This window comes from Tupaia chinensis, unplaced genomic scaffold (genome assembly GCF_000334495.1).
Source record: "Tupaia chinensis unplaced genomic scaffold, TupChi_1.0 Scaffold000598_1, whole genome shotgun sequence".
Lineage (NCBI taxonomy): Eukaryota > Metazoa > Chordata > Mammalia > Scandentia > Tupaiidae > Tupaia > Tupaia belangeri.
In genome coordinates, this window is record NW_006160115.1 from 512,474 (window position 1) to 533,431 (window position 20,958).

Consider the following 20,958-nt stretch of genomic DNA (forward strand, 5'->3'; position numbering starts at 1 on the left):
TGCTCTGAGAATAGTTCTCTTTTTGTGGCTATCGTAAATGGAATTACTCTCTTCAATTCTGTCTCATTCTGTTTATTGTTAGTGTATACAAATGTTATATATTTTTGTATATTGATTTTATATCCTATCATTTTAGATTTTTTTTGTAAATTCCTTTGCATTTTTTGTGTAAATAATTATGCCATCTATGAATAGAGACAATTCCACTTCTTCTTTTCCTTTTTGAATGACTTTTATTTTACACTCTTGCTTGATTGGCTAAGGATTACTATGTTGAATAGGAGTGGAGAGAGTTGACAACGTTGTCTTGTCCCAGTTTTTAATGGGACAGCTTTTAATTTCTCACCATTCAATATAATATTATCTATGAGTTTGACATATTACTTTCATTGTGTTGGGAAATCACATCTTCTATACCTATTTTCTTGAAAGTCTTATTCATGAAGGGAGGTTGTGTTTTATAAAATGCTTTACTGCATCAATTGATATGAACATATGGTTTTTATATTTTCTTATGTTAATGGGATGTATTACATTTACTGTACTATGTATATTGAACCATCCTTGCATCCCTGGGATAAAGCTTTCTTTATCATGGTGTATAATATTTGTAATGTGAAGTTGAATTTGATTTGATAATATTTTCTTAAAGATTTTTGTATCTGTATGCATTTGGGTATATTGGTCTGTAGTTTTATTTTTTGTTATGTCCTTGTTTGCTTTTGGTGTGAAGGTGATGGAGCCTTCATAGAATGACTTCAGAAGGGTTCCTTGCATTTGGATCTTTTATTTCCTTTTATTTCAAGTTCTTTTATACATTCCCATTATTTAGCTTGCAAAGTGAATATTTCAACATGTGTACATTTTTCCCCAGTTCAGTTGATAATACTATAAAGTTATATTCAACAGATAATACCCCATTTCTTTGTCCCATGAATGCTAAGTCTATTTTTCTCCTTAATGTCCTTCCTCAGACTCTACTCCTTCCCTCCTCCTCTTCCCTTACTGTATCTTGTATTCACAACCATTTACTGTGTTTCTGTATCCTTTAGGCATTTAGTTTTGGTCATAGAGTGCAGACACTCGGTATATATTAAGTGGAGACATACGATGTCTCTCCTTCATAGCCTGGCTTGCTTCACTCAGCAATAAATCTTCCATATTCATCCAATTTCTTTCAAAACCCACGGTCTTGTTTTTTTATGGCTGAGTAGTATTCCATAGAGTATATATGCCACAATTTTTCAAACCATTCATCTGTTCATGGGCATTTGGGTTGGTTCCATGTCTTAGCAATTGTGAATAATGCCACAATAGATATCCATGTGCAAACATTTTTCTGATTAAGAGTTCTTCTGTCCTTTGGGTAGATACCAAGGAGTGGGATTGCTGGCTCATATGATAATTCTCTTTGTAGATATTTGAGGAATCTCCAAATTGTTCTCCACAGTGACCGGACCAATGTACATTCCCACCAGCAGTGTAAGAGAGTTCCCCTTTCACCACACCTTTGCCAGCACTTACCATTTTTTTTTTTTAAATCTAGGTCATTCTGACTGGGGCTAGGTGATATCTCATTGTGGTTTGATTTTTTGGATCTTTAGAAATAGTTTGTGGAGAATTTGGGTTAATTTTTCTTAAGAGAGATTTTTGCTATAGGGCTCATGCACTCACCAGAGAAATAGAGACAATGAGACAGAAAGGAAGAAATCACCCCTGGTGGTGGGGGGATACACATCACAATCCTTTCTCTTCTCAGGATCTTGGGCATGCACACATATGGACCTGGCATGAGTTTTTAAGTCACTGGATTCGGGACTCAAATCATTATGCCATCTGCTGATTCCGGCATTTATTTTTCTTAAAAGTTTTGTAGAATTCTGAAGTGAAGCCACAAGGAGCAGGAGTTGAATTTTTCCTTGTTGAAGACTATTACTGTTTTAATCTCATTGCTTGCTATTAGTCTGGTCAGGCTTTCTATTTTCTCCAGGTCCAATCTAGGTATATTGTGTGGATTCAGAAATTTGTTTATCTCTTCTAGACTTTCAAGTATGTTGGAATATAGTTCCTCATAGTATACTGCTATGATCTTTTGCATTTCTGTAATATCTGTTATAATATTGCAGGTTTTATTAGGATTTTATTTACTTAGTTCCTTTCTTTCTTTATTTTATTTTTTTAGAGGTTTTTGCTATAGGGCATGTGCGCTCACCAGACAGAGAGAGACAGAGAGACAGAAAGTCAGAAATCACCCCCCAGGGGGATGGCCACGCCACAATCCCTTCTCTTCCATTCTCCTCTCGGGATCTTGGGCATGCACGCACATGCGCCTGGCATGAGTTTTAAGCCACCCGGTCCAGGACACGAACCGTGGTCGACTACGTGGAAGTTCAGTGACATAGCCATTACACTAACTGCTGGTCCCTACTTGGTTCCTTTCACTGCTTCTCTTGATTAGTCTAAAAATTGGCCTGTCAATTTTATTTATCTTCTCAAAAAAAAAAAAAAAAATCAAAACTTTTGTTTCATTGATTCCTTTTTTTTTAATTCTCAATTTTATTTATTTCTGCTCTAATCTTTACAATTTTTTCTTCTAGTACTCTCAGACTTGTTGTCATTGCTTTCAAGTTCCTTGAGATGCATCATTAGGTTATTTTTTTTCATACTTTATTCCTTTTATTAACAGGCTGAGAAAGCATAAATTTCCCAAGCACTGATTCATAATGTTTGCAAATGGCACACAAAAAGTTCAGTTCCACAGAGTAACAGTGATCTCTTTAAATACAATTTTAATCCTTATTTTAGCTTAAGTACAATAATAATTGAATACAATAAGCTAAGCACACAGAAAACTACAAAACTACAGTTGAACTACAAAAGTGGTTTCTTAGCCACACACATTTTTAGTCAAGTATGCTTTTCACAATGAACAAGTACAAATATGTTAAAACACTCCCCAAATGTTTATCCTGCTTATTAAGCAATGCCATTCCTACCTGCTACTGAAAGCATTTATTTTTTAGAAGCTTTATTCTGATATAGGAAAATTAGTGTATTCTCCTAAAATTTAACAAGTAGTATGTTATAAGTCCTGAAAGGTTTTAAATCAAAAAAGCTTTCCAATATTGAAGCACTTTCAGTTTATCTAAATAAAATAAAATAACTTCCATTATCTGAAGAACAGAATATTATCTTTTAAGACAAACATTATTACAAAAAACTGTATTTTCCAATATCATCTCTTTCAAGGAAACATAAACAAGTTTATTATCTTTATTAGCCTCTCAGATTAGTATTGTCTCAAAACTTATTTACTTGCCATCTTCTTTTAGAATTATTATTATTTTAATTTGGCCAAAGAGGAAAAAGGAGAGAGAGAGAGAGGAAGTGAGAAAGCAAGTGGCCAGATCCAGAACTTGAACTTTGGTTAGTCATGTGGGAATCCAACACCTTAACCACCATACCACCTGCCAGTCCCTCTTTTTCTTTTTTTAAAGTGAAAAAGCACCCCCTATGGAGGATGGTTTCATCTTCATTTTTTTCTTTCTTTGGGATTTTGGGCATACCTGCTTATGCCATGGTATGTTTTTCAAACTGCCTGGTCCAGGACCCAAATTGTACTGTTGGCCATGTGGGATCCAGCTGCCTCAATCACCATGCCATCAAATGGCCTTATTTGTTATCTTTCTATTTTTTTCTTGTGAGGACTATTTGTTATAAATGTTTTTCTTTGCTGTGTCTCAAAGATTATGGAGAACTGTGTGTTCATTGTCACTGGTGCAATACATTTTAAAATTTCAGTCTTCATTTTCTCAGAAATTTTGAAATCATTCATGGGTAAATTGTTTAGCTTCCATGTTTTGTGTATTTTCCAAGGCTCTTTCTGTTGCTGATTTCAAATTTAATTACACTGTGGTCAGAAAAGATGCTAGATAGATTTATACACTTTTATACTTACAAATATGTTTTATATATATTTATGAACTTCTACACATTTCTACCCTCATACATTTGTAAATGCTTGTCTTGTGCCTTACTCTGTGATCAGTCTTTGAGAATGTTTCATGTGAGGCTGAGAAAAATGTGTTTTTGTAGTTTTTGAGTAAAATGCTCTATAAATGTTTGTCAGGTCCTTTTGATTTATGGTTATCATTTAGCCCCTGTGTCTCTTTGTTTATTTTTTGTCTAGGTGACCTGTGCTGTGATAACAATGGGGTATAGAAATCCACAACAATTAGTGTGTTGCCGTCTATTTCTCTCTTTAGATCTAGCAGTCATTCTTTAACATGAAGGCCCTAGTGTTGAGTGCATGAATATTTATATTTGTTATATCTTCTTGGTGAATTAATCCCTTTAATACTGCATAGGGTCATTATTTTCTCTTTTTGCAGTTATTATCTTTTTGAAATTTTATTTAATTTTTAAAAATTTGTGTTTAATCATTGTATGCTTTTAAATCATCTGATGTAGGATCTCAAAGCATAAATGAGTTGTATATTAAGCAAACCAAATATATTACCATATACAATAACTTTCCATCCTGTGTCTGTTAAATTTTATTTTTTCTCCTGATTCCCTTCCTCCTATCCCCAGTTGTCCAACCACTCCTATACCATCTCTGATATCCACATTTGCTGTCTCTGATGTGATATTTTCCCAATTTTTCAATTTCTGCCATAAAGTGCAGACATTTGCTATCTATGGAGTGGGAACATACAAAGTCTGTCTTTCCTAGTCCATCTTGCTTCACTTAGCATCAAAACTCCTAGATTTGTACACTTTGTATTAAATGACAGATGTTCATTATTTTTAATGGCTGATTCCGTAGTGCAAATATGCCATATTTTTTTCAATCCAGTCATTCGTTCTTGGGCACTTTGGTTGACTCCATGTCTTGACAATTGGGAATAATGATGCAATAAACATGGATGTACAAGTGTCTTTCTGACTGAGTGTTTTCCTGTCCTTAGGGTAAATACCCAGAAGTGGAATTACTGGATTGTATGGTGGTTCTATTTGTAGGTCTTTGAGGAACCTCCATATTGTTCTCCACAGTGGCTGTACTAATACACATTCCCATTAACAGTGTAGGAGAATTCCCCTTTCACCACAGCCTCACCAGTACTTGTCATTCTTTCTTTCTTTCTTCTTCTTCTTTTTTTTAATCGTAGTCATTCTGACTGGAATTAAATGATACTTCATTGTGATTTTAGTCTGCATTTTCTATATGATAAAACACTTTGAACATTTTTTCTTGTGCCTTTTGTCCATTAGTATGTTTTCCTTGAAAAGTTGTCTGTTTAGCTTCTTTGCCCACTTTATAATTGGATTTTTTTTGATGGTAAACTGCTTGAGTTCCCTATATATTTTAGTTATAAGTCCCTTATCTGTCAGGCTGTAGGGCATGTGCACTTGCTGGGGAGAGACAGAAAGAGAGGGAGGTAGAGAGAGAGAAGGGAAGTTAGCAATCACTACCTCACAGCTTTTCAGTTTCTGCCATACAGTGCAGACATTTGGTATATATTGAGTGGGAAAATACAAAGTCTGTCTTTCATAGTTTGTCTTGCCTCGCTTAGCATTACATCTTCTATATTTTTATACTTTGTAATAAATGACAGGTTTTTATTATTTTTAATGACTGAATGACTCTGAATTTTTTTTTGTCAGTTTTTCAATTTATGCCTGGAACTAATCCTAGTCTCCTAGACGGTCTGTCAATCATGCTATATTTGACAAAATCTCTATTTGAAAGGCCTGGATAGCATAAGAATTACCTTCCTTCATCTACACCACACCTCACAGTACAATGTAGATGCAGATTAGTACCAACAGATATTGGTAGCCTTGGCATGTCTCAACTTCAGTAAAGTCTCTTTCTAAGTCCTCATAAAGGGAGGTTCCTATAACCTGGACTCCAGGGGACTGGCTTGGCCTCTGTTGGGTGTTTTTCCTGATGCTGGTTACATGATGAGTGTAACATGTCTGCTGCTGACATGGTTGCACAGGGTAGGGAGCTCTGGCAACAACAGGATTCTAGTTGCTGGTACAGAACTCTCTCCTGGCTTGGTCTCATAATTTTCTTTTTCTCTTTTTGACACATGGTCAGCCAACCTGTTTGCTACTATTTCCCTTTCTTATGAGTGTACTTTTAGAAACAACTTTAACCACTGATTTAGATAGAAATTATTTAAAGTAACCTTAATTCTTATTAGTCACTTTAAGGGTTACCGAAGGCTTTCCAATGAGATTGCCAGATGTCCAAGGGGACCCATTGGGGCTTCAGACCCCATCAATCCCCAATTTCAGAGGCCAGCATGGATTTAAGACAAGGCCCCAGTATGGGGACATGAGGATGCCAGTCATGAGCACTGTCCAGCCCCCAGGCCGCCCACAATGGAAAAAGAGTTTCTGAGGCAGAGGCTCTGATCTGGGCTGTTTCCAGATTCTGTCTTCAGAGAAGTTCCCAGCTTTCAGGATTACCACTAGTGATTCTTGGATACTTTTAAAGTGAAATCCAAGGTTAAGGTGAATTGCCAATTTGTTATCTAAGAACTTTTCTAGATCTGTTATGATTTGTGAGAGATCTTGCACTGAGAAGAGGACCTAAGCTCCCACAGATCCTATAAGGAGTGGCTGAGTGCTGCCAGAGGCATCTTGCACTGAGAAGAGGACCTAAGCTCCCATAGATCCTATAAGGAGTGTCTGAGTGCTGCCAGGGGCCAGAGCCCAGTTTGGAGGTTTTACAAAGCATCTGCCTCATCGACTATACAAAAGCTTTAGCTAGGGAATGCACTTTTGATTTAGACTTTTATTTCTATGGCTAAACCTCTTGATTCCAGTCTCTGAGAGTGTAGCTAATGGGAGAGTCCAAAAGGAAGAAGCTTAACCAAAGAGGAAACAGGGAATGTAAGAAGACAGGAAGGGAGAAGGTAGCCAGGATCTCCAGTTTTAACTCATCCCACCCCATGCCTTGAGACTTTCACCCTACCAAGTTCCTGGACAGGAGTTTTCTAGTCTTTTGTCCCCAATACAGAGGTCCCTCCAAAGCCAGTTCTGGTATCTTTATTATAGGGCTACCTGAATGCCTGTACCTCACCTTGGGGGATTTGATATCTCCCAGAGGAACTATCAAGCTTGTAAACCTGTATGTATTAATAAAATTATGCATATTAATATTGGTTAGAATTTTAACTTTTAGCATATATCAGTAGCTTATCAGCATGTACAATGCTGTGCTGAATGGAATAATCCCATCAATAGACCAATCTATCTTTCATTCTTACAAAATCTAAAAAAACTAACAGAATAATTAAAGCATGTCAACTTAATGACGAGAACTAAAAGGAGGACTCAGGAAGGACTAGGTGGTCATGCTCTCCATGAGTCTATGCTTCTTTTATACCAACCAGCGTTACCTCTTTAATTCGGGTGCATTGCATTGGCTGCTTAGCATGCAATTCTGTCAAACATCTCCCTGCTTTTGGTTCATTCTGGTTCTGCTTAATGCTTGGTTTTGCAGTTCAGAAAACCAATCAGTTTCTACATAGAAAATAGAAATTTCTACACAGTAAAACAATTAGATTATCAGAAACTTTTACTTACAACCTTTACATCCTCTTTGTGAATTTTTTTAGAGAGATAACATGTTAAGATCATAAGAGCCAATTTCCCTGGGGCTACTTTGACACCATATTTTTCAGAGAAACTAACCGTCCCTCACTTTTTTCCTTGAAAATTTTAATCATACAGCCAAGGACAATGGGTTTTGACTTTTTGTTACCCATGCCATCACTTGTTAGAATTCTTATAGCCCAAATATCTCTGATATCTCTACTCTTCCCAAATGTGGTATTTCCAAAAGGCCCTCTTGATTAGTGGGCAGAGGCAGGTCTTCAGAGCTAAAGCCTGTAAGGTTCCCAGACCTCACCAAGTCTAGGGACACCCAGTGTCACTTTATGACAAGACTAATAGTACCTCCCAGTTGATCGGGGCTGAATATTGATTAGGTGGGCATGAGTGGGGTCTGGCAGAGAGGGAGAAGAGGGGACTGATGACACTTAGAGGAGATCTAGACTGTGGAGAAAGCTCAAAGAGCCTCAGACAGAAAACTCTCTCCACTCCATCAAATCCATGAGTAAGTCCCTGAGGGAAGGTTGGTATGTGACAGAAGAGATGGCACAGAAGGAGAAGCTCTTCACTCTCTGTTAACCAAGAAGGAAAGAATCCTGAGAAAGATGAATTCCCCCTTATTTGACAACTGAGGAAGGAAAGAATCCTGAGAAAGATGAATTCCCCTTATTTGACAAAAGAGAGTTTGATAGACAAGGGCTGACAGACAAGGCGATTGGTTTTAGTCTTACTGGGACAGAAACACAGAGACACAGGGAGTTGGAAGAAGACACGAGGCACTGATGTTATATTGTTTATTGGCTGAGTTTAGTGGGGAGCTCACAGAGCTCTTAGACTCACAAAGCCCATAGTGTGCTTATAGGCCCTTCCTCCCTCTTAGAGTTGGTAATGTGCAAGGAGAACGTTTGCTCCTAGAGCACCTTCCTCCCTCTTGGAGTTCACAGTGCATGGAACTGAGCCAAGTTGAACTGAGACCAAGCCAAGCCAAGCCAAGCCAAGGCCCTCAGGACTTACCAAGCTAAACTAAGGCAGAGCCGAGCAGGGCTAGCCAACAGGGCGGAGCTAGGCAGCACAAAGCAGGGCAATGGGAGGACCAGGTGCTCCTTTCTCTAAAAAGGGTGGCAGACAACAGTGACTCATTGCCACATACCAAACTGTCACATACATGGTTACATTCAGTAGCATGGAACAGCAGAGTCATAATTACATAACAAGCACGGGAAGCAGAGTATAACTAGTAACATAAGTTGTTTACCTGGTGACCTTCAAACATGATCAAATAGGCCGTAAAGGAGCCAGACTAAACCATCCTTATCCATTTGCAATATATCCTCATTTTAAAAATGCAAACTGTATGACCACATGAAATAATTGATTTACTCTGATTTCTCACTTAACACATTAAAATCCCTTAGTTTATATTTCACAAATTCTTTATTAATACAATATTCATATGTTTAATTTTTTTTTGTGTGTGTGGTATTTTCTAAAACAAGTTCTTACTGTATTGTGGTTCTCTTGCCTTAGCCTCCCTGCTAGTTGGGACTACATGTACTCATTATCACACCCAGTTTTTAGACTGGGCTAGGAAAGGAACCTGGGCTTCCCATGCAGGCTCAAACTGTCACACAACAGCATTTAGTGTGGACTATTTCAGCTAGGACATAATTTTTCTTTTTTTTTTCCTTTTTTTTTTTTTTTTTTTTTTTTTTTTTTTTAGAGGGTTCTTTGCTATGGGGAGAGAGTGCACTCTCTAGAGACAGAGCAACAGAAAGCAAGAAATCATCCCTCATGGGGGATGGCCATGCCACAATCCCATCTTCTCCATTTTCCTCTCAGGATTTTGGGTATGCATGCACATGCTTTTGGCATGAGTTTTAAGCCACTGGGTCTGGAACTCTATCCATGTTCGAATGCATGGAAGTCAAGTGACATAACCATTATGCCATCTGCTGGTTCTTATGTTTCATTTTTAATGGTTTAATTATATTTCATTTGCTCCTTCTGGATCAACACCTACTGAACTGAGAATCCATGTGCATCTGAGGTGGCCCTTTAACTGAAAAGCCAGATTGACCAAAACCACAGACAGACAAGATTCTAAATTTGTCAAGAGAGAAATGTTAAGTTACTTTCAAAGGATATCCCATCAGGTTAACATTGGACCTCTCATTGGAAACAATATAAGCAAGGAAAGAATGGGAAAATATTTTCAAGTGTTAAGGGAAAAGCAATTTCAATCAAGAATACTATATCTGGCCAGATTATCCTTCATATGGGAAGAAAAGCCTGAAACATTATCAGATAAGCAAAACGTGAACGGAGTTACCAACACTAGAAAAGCTCTTCGAGAAGTTCTGAAGGGAGTGCTATACCAGGACAACTAGACAGATAGAAATAAGAGAACAAAAAATGACCAAGAAAAAGCCCAACTTAATGATAAGGACAAGTTTGGAAATATCAATAATAATGTTGGATGTTAACTTCCAGGATTTAAATGGAATTATCAGACCACAGTAACACTGCAAATTCAATACAAGAGAGAGTTTATGAGACTGAACTGGTGAAATAGAATTCTATGGCTTTTGTCTAAAACATTACCAATTTTCTTCTACTCTTTGTCTTTGTTAAAAAAATTTTTTAAATTTTTAAAATAAACTTTTTTAATGGTTACATCGCTGGACTCCCACGTAGTCAACCATGATTTGAGTCCTGGACTTGGTAGCTTCATACTCAGGCCAGGTGTGTGTGCATGCATGCTCAAAATCTTGAGAGAAGAGTGGAGGAGAAGGGATTGTGGCATGGCCATACTCCTTGTGGGTTGGTTTCTTTCTGTCTCTCTCTCTGGCAAGCACATGCACTCTATAGCTAAAATCTCTCTCACAGAAAAAAAGGAAAGAAAAGAAAAGATATTTGTAGGTTTTTATTTTATGGATAATGTTGAACAAGATAATAAGTTATATAAAATATTTGCTTTCATTTTGGAGTACTTGCTAATGATAGGTATCTAAAAGTTAGATGGCAGTTAGGAGATTAAATTGAACTCTAGGGAGCTGGCAGGTGGGGTTGTGGTTAGAGTGTTGGATTCCCATATGACTGACTGTGGTTTAAGTTCCAGACCTGGTGACTTGCTTTCTCACTTTCCCTCTCTCTCTCTATCTCTCTCTAGTCAAATTAAATAAAAATAATAATAAAAAAATAAAATAAAGAAATCTTAAAAAATTGAACTCTAAAGCTCTGCTAGTATATTGGGAATGATGTCAAATAGTTGTGAATAATTTGTTAAACAGACTACTTTTCTTTCTGTTTTAACATACAACACATATGCACATGCACTTGGCATTTTTTTCTTTCTTTCTCTTTCTCTCTCTCTCTCTCTCTTTCTTTCTTTCTTTCTTTCTTTTTATTTTTTAAGAGAAGATTTTTGCTATAGGGTGCATGTACTTGTCAAAGAGAGATAGACAGAAAGTGAGAAATAACCCCCAGGGAGGATGGCCATACTATAATCCCTTCTCCTCCAGACTCCTCTCAGGATTTTGGGCATGCACACACATGTGCCCAGCATGAGTTTTAAGCTACCAGGTCTGGGACTCGAACTGCATTTGACTATGTGGAAGTCCAGTGACATAACCATTATACCATCTGCTAGTCCCCTTGGTGTGATTTTCAAGCCACCAGGTCTAGGACTCAACCGTGGTTAGCCATATGGGAGCTCAGCAGTTTAACCATTACACCTGCTGGCCCTTGACTCCAGTTCTTATTTTCCATGTGCAACATTGCTCCTCCTACATGCCATCAGTTAACCTTCGGTCAAGGAGCAGCTGGGGTGTTGCCTGTTCTTGGTTCATATACCCTGTAAAGGCAGAAAAGAACAAGGTTTCCTTAGCCAGAAGAGTGACAGGCAATGGATCCCAAATATTAGTGCGTGGAATTAAATGATGACCACTTCACATCTGTACAGGGATGTGATGCTTATGCACCTGAGAAGTAATGACAACAGTCTGGGTGTTGAGAGTTCAAAAGAAAATAGACCTAGGATAAATGAGAGCTGACCCGGATTGTCAGGATTATGTTTCTGCGTGACTCTGGGGCTCACTTGATTCTTAATTTCAACAGGTTGAAGTTATTCCATGTACAGAAAGACAAGATAGTCAGACTTCATTCTGTACCGGGGTCTGATCTTACTGACACCTACTGATTATTTTGGGTGATGGATTTTCCCCCGTTTCTGTCTATTTTCCAATTTGGCAAAAGAGATGAAACTCAGTAGTCAAGAACATTATCTGTCAGTCCCTTGTTTGAAGGTGGATTGCAATGGAAGTTGTTTCTCAGTTATTTCTGTAATGTAGTAACTGCTTTCTCTTGCCAAGAATGAATGATCTTGAGAAATGGTTAAGGTGAGAGTTAGTGGAGATGAGAAGAATGAAAATTGTCAGAGAATATTGCTGCTCTGCTATGGGACAGCCTGTTGAGGACCATGCAGTAAACACCGAAGCTGGAGTACACACAACTTCCCATGCACTACTCTCACCTCTGGGAATCTCTCTTGAAAGGAAAATATAACATCACGGAGCAGAAAGCTAGAACCTAATACAAGCAAGACTAAATTCTTGGTCCTTATTAATGTGTATTAGATTCTTTTTTTTTTTTTTTTAAATTTGCCAAAGGGTGTGTGCACTCACCAGAGACAAAGAGAGGGACAGGCAGAGGGAACATAAGAGCGCATTTTCCATGGGGCATGGTCATGCCACAGTCCTTTATCCTCCAGTGCTTCCTCCTTTTTAGTTTTTTGAGCACACATGCACAAATGTCTCCAGTGAGTTCATGCACCCTCAAGCAAATTACAAAAAAAAAAAAAAATCATGTTCTGTGAAAAACACTGTCTTTAAAATTAAAAGAATAAAATAAAAGTCACTAATAGGAGAAAATATTTGCAAAACATATGTCTGATAAAAAATTGATACCTGAGACCAGTAGTTAGCATAATGGCTATGTTGCTGAACTCCTATGTAGTCGACCGTGGGGTGAGTGAGTCCTGGACCCGGTGGCTTAAACTCACGCTGGGCTTGTGTGCGTGCGTGCCCAAGATCCCAAGAGGAGAATGGAGGAGAAGGGATTGCGGAGTGGCCATCCCCTCTGGAGGGTGATTTCTTGCTTTCTGTCTCTCTGTCTTTCTGGTGAGCACACGCGCCCTATAGTAAAAACCTCTCCACAAAAAGAAAAAAATATATAGACTTTACTTAATGATGTACCAATATTGGTATGTCAATTGTAATAAATGCATCACAGTAATGTAAGATGATAAAAATAGGGGAGTTTGAGGAGAATGGTGAGAGAATATATGGAAATTCAATACCTTTCACTCATTTTTTTGTATAAGCCTAAAATTACTCAAAAGGAAAGAAAAGATCAGTTGTTTCTGGGGATTCAGGGAGAGGGAAGAAGTGATGAATAGGTAAAACATAGGGAATTTTTAGGACAGTGAAAATAAACTGTATAGTACTATAATGGTAGATGGACATCATTAAATATTTGCTAAAATCCATAAAACATTTGTTAGAATTGATAAACCAATATAGATGCAATATTAAAGAGTTTACTCCAATGGAAGTAGTAATGTATTTTAATCTTCTATGATCTGATTCCCTTTCTTGCACCCAAAGTAACTACTATAATTTTATTTTATTTTAGTTTAGTTTTTTGCCATAGAGCATGTGTATTTGCCAGGGAGAGACAGAACAAAACAGCAAGAAAGTGAGAAATCAACCCCAGGGTGGATGACTGTGTCACAATCCATTATCATCCTGGGATTTTGGGCATGCATGCACACACGCCTGGTGTGATTTGATTTTCAAGTCATCAGGTCCAGGACTCAAATTGCATTTGACCATGTGGGAGTCCAGCTCCTTACACCACCTTGCCACCTGCTGGTTCCATAACTACAATCTTAAATCTGGTATTTAAATTCTTATACATACCTTTTCCTTTCTCCACTTTTTTTTTTTTTGAGAGGTTTTCGCTAGAGGGCGTGTGCAATTGCCAGACAGACAGAGAGAGACATAGAGACAGAAAGCAAGAAATCACCCCCCAGGGGGGATGGTCATGCCGCAATCCCTTCTCCTCCATTCTCCTCTCAGGATCTTGGGCACGCATGCACACGCGCCAGGCGTGAGTTTTAAGCCACTGGGTCCAGGACGCGGACCGCGGTCGACTACGTGGGAGTCCAGTGACAAAGCCATTACGCTAACTGCTGGTTCCCTTCCACTTTTGAATGTATACACTACAAAAATCTCAGAGGGTTCCTGAATATGCATACTCTGTATATCTTACCCGAAATGATCACATAAAACTTTTTGCAACCTGAGTTAGTTGTCATTCTAGTTTTCAATATCTGAAATATCCATAAATTGCAGCGGAATCCTCTTTAGTCATCATGAAAATGTAAATTAAAGCAATAACATTTCATTTTAAATCTTCTTAGCAATAATTTTCCCCCCAGAGGGTTCACACACTTGCCAGTGACAGAGAAGTACAGGGAGAAAGCACCTCCCACAGGGGACGGCCATGCTATAATCTCTCCTCTTCTATTTCTCTCAGTTTTCAGGATTTGGGGCATGCACACACATCAGCCCAATGTGTGTTTGTTTTAAATAATTATTTAATTTTTTAATTATTATTTTATTTGCTATAGGGCATGTGTACTCACCAGAGAGAGATGGGGAGATTGGGGGGTATGAGTCTGGGGAAGGGGGCAGTGAGAGAGCAAGCTGCTAGGTCTGGGATTCAAACTGCAGTTGGTCGACTGGGAGTCCAGCACCCAAACTACCATGCCCCCTCCTGACCTCTAAGCCCAATGCTTTTTTCAAGCCACTGGGACTCAGACTGCATGGTCAGCCATGTGAGATCTAGCTGCCTTAACTGTCAGGCCACTGGTTGGTCTAGTAGAATTATTATTAAATATACATAACAATAATTGCACCAGCAATAATTTTTATTACTCAGTAGTGGCAGTGATTGACATACTCTTACTTAATATTGTACCTTAGTCAAACTTCATGAAAACATCTTTATGTATGAAAGATAATAACATTTTATTTATTTTATTTTATTTGGAGCGTTTTTTTTTTTTTTGCGATAGGGCGCATGCGCTCGCCAGACAGACAGAGAGAGACAGAGAGATAGAAAGCGAGAAATCACCCCCCAGGGGGGATGGGCACACCGCAATCCCCTCTCCTCTATTCTCCTCTCGGGATCTTGGGCATGCACACACACATGCCCGGTGTGAGTTTTAAGCCACCAGGTCCGGGACATGAACAGCGGTCGACTACATGGGAGTCCGGCGACATAGCCATTACGCTAACTGCTGGTCCCATGATATTTTTATTTTTAATAAGAACTTGACTTCTTAGTTTTTGTCCTAAAGATGTAATTAAAAATATTTTTCAAATGTTAGGTTTAAAATTGCTTCTTCTGTGAGATTGTTTGTTGTAACTCATTATTATTGTTTGAAATAACTTAAAAATCTCAGTAACAGGGAAGATGTTGTGGTGGGAAGAATAATAGGCCCCTAAAGGTGTCCATGTCCTAATCTCTAAATCCTATGAGTATGCTACCTTTTATGACTAAAGGAATTGTGTATGTGACTGCCTTGAGGACCTCGAGATGAGTAGATTATGGTGGGTTAACGAGATAATCCCGGCGTAATTATTAGGGTTTAAGAGGAAAAGGGAGGCAAGATAGTCAGAAAAGAAGATACTAGGATAGAAAGAGAAGTCAGAGAGACGCACTTGCTGTCTAAGAGCCACGAGCCAAGGAATATGGGTAGTCTCCCAAGGACTGAAAAGGCAAGGAAAGAAACTGTTCCCAAGATCCTCTAGAAGGGATGGAACCTTGTTGACACCTTGACTTTAGTTCAGTGAAACTAATTTTAGACTTCTAATTTATAAAACAGCAAGATAATAATTTTTTTTTAACATTTTTGTCATAGGGCACATGTGCTCACTAGAGGGACAGAGAGAGACAGTGTGAGGGAAAATGAGAAATCATCCTTCCTCCCCCTGCCACAGGGAGATGGCCATGCTGCAATTCCCTCTCCTCCATCTTCCTCCTGGGATTTTGGGCACATATGCACATGTGCCTGGTGTGATTTTTCAAGCTGTCAGGTTTAGGACTCAAACCATGGTTGATCATGTGGAGTCTAGTTCCTTAACCCCACACCACCTGCTGGCACCTAGAATTGTGCTATTTTAAGCCACTAAGTTTGTAGTATTTTATTATAGCAGTCACAAGAAACAAATGCACACATATGCTTTTTTTTTTTTGTGGGACACCATAATGATTTATTACCTGTTGATGATAACATGTCTATTATTCTTTTTTTTTGTTTTCATAAGTGTTCTTTTTTATTATTATCATCATAATCTTCTTTATAATACATTGGGTTACATATAACTTTACAGTGTATTACATTGCTTTTTCAAAAGGGAATGCCATGCATGTCAGTCAATACACAGACATTAATTTCCCCACTTCACCATTCAATATCTTTTCTATGTTTTTTCAAATCATTATTATTATTATTCTAATTATCACATATGCTTTTAAAATATTTTTTATTTTTTCTTGAATTAAAGTATGAGTGCAAAAAACAATCAGGGAAAAAATTTGTTTTCTTACCAAAGTGGAGTCCACAAGCCTCTTTCAACCAATTGCAACAATACATTTTCAATAGTGATAAACGCCTGTATTTATGCTGATGTGGTTATTTTCTGAAGATGGCTATCCTTGGCCATTTTGTAGAGCTGTTTTATGTGCATCTCATCAATTTAATTATTTTTAAAATTTAATATATTTTATTTTAATTTCTTTTGTACATTCAGTGACTATACATCACTTAGTTTGTAAAGAGAATTTTCCAACATGAATATATTTCTCACTAGTCTAGTTGGGGATACATTACCATCAATAGATAATAATCTATTTCTGTGTCCCATAAATGTCTGTCTACTGTCTATTTTTCTCCTTAGTGTTTTTCCTCAGACCCTCCTTCTTCTCCCACACTCTTCCCATACTTTATCCAGTATCTATAACCATTCTCCATGTTTCTATATCCTCTAATCTTTCAGTTTCAGCCACAGAATGTGGACAGTTGGTATATATTAAGTGGAGACATACGATGTCTCTCCTTCATAGCCTGGCTTGCTTCACTCAGCAATAAAGCTTCCATATTTGCCCATTTTCTATCAAAATCCAGGGTCTTATTATCTTTTATGACTGAGTAGTATTCCTTAGAGTATATGTGCCACACTTTTTCAATCTATTCTTTTCTTCATGGACAATCGGGCTGGTTCCATGTCTTAGCAATTGTGAAAAATGCTGCAATAAACATAGATGTTAAATCAACAGAATATAAATGACATTTAGTCTACTAAAATGTTGATATGATTATAAACAATTCCAGTTGATCCCTTTTTGTATTGTTTTCTTAAATGTCAGAGGGTGTGTGCCCTCGACAGAGATAAAGAGAACGGGAGCAGGTGGGACAGACAAAGCATACCTTCGTGAGTGTAATCATGCCATATCTTTTTACTTTCATTTTTACACCCTTTAAGAATTTTGAGCATGCACACAAATATGCCCAGTGTGTTTTCAAGCTGCTGGGCTGGGATAAAACTGAGGTCAGCCACGTGGGATCCAGCTACCTCCACACTTAATCACCGCACTAAAGAGCCGGATATTCTTTTTTGTATTTTCAATTTTCATTCTCTAGCTTCCTGTTTAATCAACAAATGTGGTTCTTTTCACTCTTAGCATTTTGATAGCTGAAGAAAGATCATGTCTTTTGTGCTCTGGGCCTACTCATGCCACCACAACTTTACTAGCGATAGCCTCTTGTCCACTTGTCTGCCCAGAATGCTGTCCCTTATGGATCTCAAGATGGAAATATCTCATTTAAAACACCAAGTCGGCCAAAGCCAGTCTTAGCTAATTACTCCAGGTCTCTAAGAAAACCATTTAAAATGCTTCTACTTTACTTTTGGCAGTTCCTCAATAGCCAGCCCAATGAATGAGAAAACCACCTTATTTTGTGACCAATTCCTTTTTTTTTTTTTTGAGAGGTTTCTCCTATAGGGTACGTGTGCTCACCAGAAAGACAGAGAGAAAGCGAGAAATCACCCCCTAAGGGGGATGGCCACGCTGCAATCCCTTCTCCTTCATTCTCCTCTTGGGATCTTGGGCATGCACGCACACGTGCCCGGCGTGAGTTTAAGTCACCAGGTCCGGGACTCAAACCACGGTCGACCATATGTGAGTCCAGCAACATAGTCATTTCGCTAACTGCTGGTCCCACCAATTCTTCCTTCTGAGAGCTTGACAGCATCATTATACGGAAGAATGGGAAAATGCCTTGCTTAAAATACCTATATATAATAGTTAATACAAATAGGAACATTTATGTAGTTATGTATGAGATGTTATTTTATAAATATGTAAATGTTACAATGTATATAAATATACAACATAAATGTACATATGTATTTAAATAGAGTTGTGCTAAAAATTGCCTCTTATTCCAAAATAAGACTTGAAGACTCCTCATAATCTTCCAGACAAAAAAATAAAAACAAAAAAGGCTTTCTCATCATGCACTATCAATGCAGTGAATCTCCCGAGAACTCCTGAAACTTCACCCACTGAATATACATGCATCTGTCATGGACCTTTAGTGTCTTCCTTTGTCGAGCCAGCCTTTAGCCCAGTGGTTAAGGGAGCCAGATCCTACAAGGCTGACTATGATTTGAATCCTAGCCCTGGCAGCTTGAAAAACACACTGGGCTCGTGTGTGTGCATGCCTAAAACTCCATCAGGATGAAGACATGGAGGAGAGATGATTGCAGCATGATCATGCCCCATTGGAGGGTGATTTCTCTCTCTTTCTGTTTCTTTGCCTCTCTCAGGAGGTGCACATACCCTCTGACAATCAAAAAGTAAAATAACACAGGGCTAGTCCCATAGCCTGGTGGTTAAAGAAAGCCAGATCCACCATGGCCAACTGCCCTTCGAATTCCAGCCTGGAGGCTTGAAAACACACCATGCACATATGCCTGCATGCCCCAAATCTTTACGGGATGGAGAAATGGAGAATTGCTGCAGGACTGTACCCCATTTGGCAGTGCTTTCTTCTTATCCCTCTGTCTATTTGTTTCTGTTTGGTGAGTACATGCACCTTCTGATAACTAAAAAAAAATTGAAAATAAAGATTAAAAAATAGTCTTTTTGTCTATGATCCAGGAGTCTCATGTCTTTTGCTGGCACTTATGAAATAGTTGAAGGCTAATTTGTTAGTCTGTAAGTAGTTACAACTTACCCAAGAGAAGGAATATCCCCTTCCCCCAATTTATAGATGATATAACCAAGATAATCAAGTAGTTGTCTTGTTGACATTTGCAGGGACAAAAGAAAAAGTATTCATATTGGACCAAGAAAAGTTGCAAACCCTAGTACAAACACTGAATAGTATTTTTGGTCATCAACAAGACATTTTCACACCCTGGAGTTTACATATAAGGATCATAGTAAAATTTTGGGGGGCAAGAGAGTGAGTAAGGAATACTCTACATATTTTCAGAAAATTTTAGGGAAAGTAATATAGGATAGGTAAGAATCTAAAAGTTATTATTATCCTTTTTTTGGAGAGGTTCTTCTTTTTGCTATAGGGCACGTGCGCTCGCCAGACAGACAGAGAGAGACAGAGAGACAGAAAACCAGAAATCACACCCTGGGGGGGGGGTGGCCACACCATAATCCCTTCTCTTCCGTTCTCCTCTCGGGATCTTAGGCACACATGCACATGCGTCCAGCGTGAGTTTTAAGCCACTGGGTCTGGGATGTGAACTGCGGTCAACTACGTGAGAGTCCAGCGACATAGCCATTATGCTAACTGCTGGTCCCGATTATTTAAAAAAAACTCTGTTTGTACTGGTAACCCTTAAGGCTTGGTGCGTCCCTGGATAATATGCACCTGAAAATTGTGTCTCCAACCTCCCCAAAGTCCTTCGTCTACTTTTCAGGAAATTTATCTGGCTTCCTTTCCTATAAGATTCCTATTTTTATTTTTGTTCCCAAATTTCTTCTTAGGTCCTCCAAAGCTTTTGTCTCCTCTGTCTCCAAAATAGCAACAAATTATGTTAAATGGTATCCCAGATATCCTTGGGACCTGTCATTCACAGATAAAGATAAACCTATGTTGGCCACTGAAAACTTGCTTGACTCACCTTCCCCCCTGCCCCAGCCCCTTTTAATAGACACGGGGCCTCGTGATTATATTCTAAAGAGTACAGGTAGTGTGAGGCTACATTTTGTTCCTCCTTGCCATGGTGGGAGTCACTTCAAAAGCTGAGGAATGAGAATTCTCAACAGGTGAAGTACCAAACCATCCAAAGATGAGGCCAGTTAGTACTCAAAGAAAAAAGCATTAAATGCCAGAGTGATCAGTTCAAAGCATTGATGAGGGGAACTTGAGTACAGGAGGAGCTTCAGCTTCCTGGCAACAAGAGGTGTTCTACTTAGTCAAATCCGCAATGAACAGGTTCACGTCTAGGAATTATATGATGCATCCAGATTTTTGGCTCAGGGTGGGGCTAGTTTCAACATGTGTAGCAAATGTTCGACCTTATAGTGTTTCAGGCAATAACTCAAAGTTTATCAGTGTTGGGAAATATTAAAGCCACTGTAGAAAAAAATGTGCAGCTGGCCAAGGCACAAAGACATCCAGGAATTCTGTTTTTATTTTTTAATTTTTTTTTTTTTTTTGCTTTGTCAAGACAAAGGAAAAGTCGATGGGAACTGAGGACACTACACTTTGCTTTTTTCTAAATTCTAAAAAGAGGACGATCTTTGTAGGATTTAGGCTCTGATGGTGGAGGAAATTAACATGCTCTTCTCTCTATAAAACTCAATAATTTGTACAGGAATATGTCATGAATAAGTGACATTTATATTTGAAAAAATCTAGATGTATGTGTCTATGTAGTACTTACTGTTTTTAAGTGGCTCATGCATTTCTTTGGGGACTTTTTATGGTTTAAACTTAGCTAACATCAGGAAGATATAGTTTTGTTCTTATGGAAATATTTTGATAATAAAAGTTACATCTAAAAGCTAGTTTTTGCTAAAACTAGAAATCTCTTGGCTATATCACTACATCCTGTCACTGCTTCCATAGTGTGAGAAATTCAGGGCTTGAACGTAGGGTGTCAAAAAACGTTGAGAAAAGAAATGAGGAAAAGGTTAAAGCAGGGGGCTAAAGCTCTCTTGGAGGAGAAGCAA

General features: G+C 38.3%; 1 protein-coding gene across 1 annotated transcript in view; it reads left to right on the forward strand.

Moving 5' to 3' along the window:
* Positions 1–20,958, forward strand: part of LOC102478063 (aldo-keto reductase family 1 member C15) — a 90,655-nt gene that overhangs the window by 39,873 nt on the left and 29,824 nt on the right. The window lies entirely within an intron of this gene.